The 4,907-nt window shown below is 32.4% G+C and overlaps 1 pseudogene; it reads right to left on the bottom strand.

Moving 5' to 3' along the window:
- Positions 1–265: 265 nt before the first annotated feature.
- LOC149563593 (chitinase 4-like) lies at positions 266–1,199 on the bottom strand (annotated as a pseudogene).
- Positions 1,200–4,907: the final 3,708 nt, after the last annotated feature.

The following is a 4,907-nucleotide window of genomic DNA, read 5'->3' as shown; positions in this document are numbered from 1 at the left end:
TTAATTCTTTGTTTCTATTGAATATTGACAAGTCAAATGAAAAATTGTGGACTAAAGGAAAACAATAGTTTCCTGCTCAGGAACTAATAATATGAAGAAATGGATCACATAAAGATGTATGCTCCAACAATATATCCAAACATATAAAGACTTAACTATTATATAATTATTTATACATATAAATTTTAAATAAACATGTTTCTTGAATCTTATACAGATACAGTTCAACAAAATGTTGGTCTTATTTTGCTATCCTAATTATAGTCTAGCAGGAGAGTTTGGAGCCTGGATCGACTCTCAACTTGTTGCAGTAACTCTTATAGTACCCTATACGCATGTTGACGATGCCTGGTTCACGACCCCCACATTCGACACCGCCATTGACAGCTTGGATTGTTGCTCCGAATCCTTGTCCAGAGGTCATGGCGTCTTGAACGAAGTGGCGGCATCAATTGCTACCTTCTCTGGCTCGTTCAACCCGTCGAATCCAATGTCCTTTCCTGCTGCACCGTAGTTGTAGTTCCTGCAAGACTCAATCAATAACAAAGTCATAATGGGCGTCAAAAGCATCATATACTAAGGTTTGATTCTTAAATTAAAAGTACTAAATAGCTAAAATTGATCTTTTAAATTATCAGGATAGCAGGGTCCACGGCTGAAGTAGCTTTTGCTCTTGACACAAGAATACTCAGTGTTGGTTTCATTGCAATAATCCTTTGATGTGCCATTCTTCTCTTCAGTGTAACACATAGCTACAAAAGCGCAACATTTGTACTAAAGAAAATCATCTAGACTGTAAACATCACACACTAACGACCGACTTATGACTTGATTCTTAACTTAAAAGTGTTAAGCAATATTTTCAAACTTATTTTTCCAACAGTACTGATCGACATTAATGACTTACATCCAGTCTCCTGGGTGACATGGGCGAAGAAGGCAGCGAGTTCTCTCTTGGCGTCGTCCGAAGATCCGGTGGTGCCAAAACCAGAGTAGGCATCGGCGGCCTGGACGAAACCGTCGTAGCTATACAACTTCTTGCCTGCAGCACATGATGAGTCGTTTGCAGCGTTGAGAATAGCGTCAAAGAAATCTTTGCTTATGACGGATGACACATTCTGTGCAAAAGCACTCCCAAACAGCAGAGAAATCTCCACTGCCAAAACCAAAACCAACATCGTTTTTTTCTCACTCTCCATCTCTTCCTTTCAGTGTGTTATATTTGTAACTGGTACTTGTTAGTCTACAATTGAATTGCATTACAATCAAATATGAAAGAACTAAAAATATTATTAGCACTTGTATTTAAAAAACACTGAGCACAATGATGATAGGAGATTAAAAGTTAAATATTAAATTAATTATATATTTAATATTTTTTTAATTTTTTTTAAAATTAACTATTTTAAGTTGTTATATTAAAAAAGTATTTTACAAAAATAATATAATCTAAAATATTAGATTAAAATTAAGAAATCTTAATATTTCTATAAATTACGAAAATATGATACCATTATATGTAAATTAGTAAAGATTTCAAAGGAAAATAAATTAAAATCTTGAAAGTAGAAATTACTTTGTGAATGCATGAGAAGTTATAATGTACATAGTAGATATACATGTATAGATACATTGCTACAACTATATATTACTATTAAAATCTATTTGAACTATCAAAAAGATAACTATTTATTTTGAATTAGTATAGTATGTAACAAACTCAAGCAACTTCACATGTGCGCGTGCATGCATTCACACACAATAAGATAAAAAAATGAGTTGAAAATATTTGCAATTTTAAAATCTTGTTAAACTCTTCACTTATGGCTCTTGCTATTCACTTCTCTAGGGACTTTCTTGGTTCCTCAACTATAGCATTGTAGTGCATTTATATCCCACCTTTGCATACACTAGCCCATAACTCCTCGTTTGCACAAATCTATATAATTTTTTTAAAGGATTAAGAGTTTCTAGCACTTAGAAAATTTTGCATCGAATAATCTTTTTGATTAAAGGAGACAAGAAAAGGGCCTTGAACCTGAGAAACAATGAAGTAGAACGAGAACTAGAGAGCCATTAGAGAAAAGTTTACATTGGATAATGTTGATTGAGATCAATAGTGATTATCGAGGGTCATGCATGCCAATTTACATAGCCTATCATATTCTTCAATATACATAGTTTGTTCAATTGTTTTAATAATATTCCTCTTTTCCTTTAGCACAAACAAAAGAGCTACTAAAGTTAAGAGTGTATCTATATTATTTAACCTTTGAAGCATGTATGAAGCTTTCAAATACTCAATTTTGATGCAACTTTTGTACATTAGTCCAATTAAGGATGGATATTGTTAAAGAACTTGATGCATTGATCCATATAAAAATAATTATTTGTTATCAGTATCCTTAAGTATCTTGTTCCAATTAATTATCCTATTGGTAAATTTTTTAAATTCCAAAAGTAGTTTGGAAGCTTAAAAAAAGTATGAGTAGAGCTCTCTAATTAAATATTAAACATTTGTTATTAGAGAATACTTGCACAAAATTCTAAAAGCTAGATTTATTTTGTGAGCCATGCAGTGAATGTTAGTGATATAGGGTGAACACAAAGCTTCTATCATTATAAAAAGATCATTCTTATGACCTTGCATTACTAAAGTCACATTTGCTCAAACACATACCATTTTTTTAGATATTGTCATGTCATCGCTAGCTCTATATTCAATTGAAGACCTCTTTACAAGTTGAAATACATACTTGGCTATCACACTCTACATTTTAGCAACAATTGCTAGATGAGGTTGGTATGCATGATTTTGTTCACTATAAATATGTATGCATAATGAACATATTATATACTATTGTAACTTCATCTAAAGACAATCTTTTAAATTTTAACTCTCTAATTATTTTTTTAGCTAGGAGAGTTAGGAACTTTTATAAAGTGTAATAAGCTTGATAGTGTTGGAAACCACAATTGGAACAATTTTTATTTTGTCATTGATGTCAAACCTTAGGATAGTTTGCTATCTGATTTGAGTGCCACATCTAGATGATTGATGAAGAGGATTTGATAAATTGGTCATAACAATAGCACCTAAAAGAAAGGTTGAGTTATGTAAGGAAACTACAATGGGCACTTGATTTGTAGCCTTTTACAAGATAAAGTGATTGTTTAAATAATGATACAAGTGAAGAACACAGTTGTACTAAAGCTTTGAAGAAGTGATCAAGGATTGACCAAATGCATAGGCTTGACTAAGAAAAAGAGAAGAAGATTAAAGAACTTGCAATGTTTGTTGAGTGATGCTAGTATCGAGCGACTGCTAGTATGTGTCATGTAGAAATAGTGTCGACTGGGCATCAGTATTGATTGAGTGTTAGTATTTGTGTCAAAAAAGAATGAAAGTAGTGATTGAGTAGCCTAGTGATGAGAGAGCATTAGAATGTAGTGTTGGCTAAGGGACAACAATTTGAGAATTTATGAAAATATCATGATTTCCAGTGGACAAAGTTGATTTCTTGGATTATGTAAAGCATTTTGAAGATAAGGATGAATAACTTGGAACATTTAAATCAAGGTAAACTATGTTTTCATGTTTCTATACAAGGATTCAAAGAGAAGTATGGAAAATTTTCTAGAAAAGAATACAAGAGATGAAATGTTGGAATGATTTTATGAATCTAACATGAACCTAAGATCTATGGTAATGTTTAAGCAGAAAAAGAACATAATTTCCTAATGAAGGAGGTATAATGGCCAACCTATTAAGGTATGAGAAATTGTTGATGCTATTGACTAGTGAACTTAAATAGAAGGCTAGAAAGAGTTGTGAAGAGGTGAAGAGTGATTGCTTGAAGGGTTGCCAAGCAGATTTGAGATAGAGATGACAATGTAGATAGGTCAGTGGATCAAAATGTAATCCAAACTAGGATCTATAATTGCAAAGTGAGTTGTATTTGTTAGATCAAAACCTGTTGTTACTTTCTAACCATTCTATTAGTATTTGAAATCCTTTAATCAAGGTTGACCAAGCAGTCATTTGTAAATCCTTTAATCAAGGTAGTATTCTAATGGAATGTTTTAAAAGTCCTCTAACAAGACCACTCATAATAGGATGATTAGATCCTTAAAAAAGGTCATATTTAATAGTGTGTTTTGTAACCATTAATAGGGTTGGCTCCTAACAGAGCTCACTTCAGAACAATGATACGATTGGTGACATGATACTAGTCATTTTTCCCAAATTGGGTTTTCACATTAAATACTAGTGTCAAACTCGTGTGGATGTTGTTTGTGATGATTTGGCATTAATGTTTCACCTACTTTGAAATTATGTTTTATTAGGACATGAACTGATAGTTGATGTTATTAATAATCTTCTATAGAGGCTGAGCTAATGGATATTGAAATCTGAAGAAGTTTAAGTATTTGTTTGTTCAATTGGTACATCTAGACCTTGGATTTAACTATTTCACCCCACCCTCTAACCCCCTTTTAATTATTCAAAACATTATAAAAATTGGTATCATAGCTTTGGTACTTGTAAATAAATTTTAAAGGTACTTGAAGCTAAAGATCAAGATGTACAAAAAGAAGGTGCCAAGGTTAACCAAAGAGAACTTCCTTGCATGGAAAATTTTGATGAGGCTACATCTAGCAAGAATTGGAGATGGTGCAATATATTTTGTAGATAACGCATATGTGGAGATAACATTTCTTCCTCTGATAGCTCAGTGGCTAAAGGAGAAGCAAGAACATAACCAAGCTATGTTGGAGATATGATCAACCCTAAGATACAATGAGTTTGATGACATAAAGAATTGAAAAAATGCTAAGGAAATGTGAGATACACTTCAGACCATCTATGAAGGAGACACAAATGTCTTGAGCGAAAAATTAGAAAT

This window comes from Cupressus sempervirens, chromosome 4 (genome assembly GCF_028749045.1).
Source record: "Cupressus sempervirens isolate cs-2001-9-10 chromosome 4, ASM2874904v1, whole genome shotgun sequence".
In the NCBI taxonomy this organism is placed as follows: domain Eukaryota; kingdom Viridiplantae; phylum Streptophyta; class Pinopsida; order Cupressales; family Cupressaceae; genus Cupressus; species Cupressus sempervirens.
Note: the sequence above shows the minus strand (reverse complement) of the source record. Positions and strands in the feature narration are given on the sequence as shown.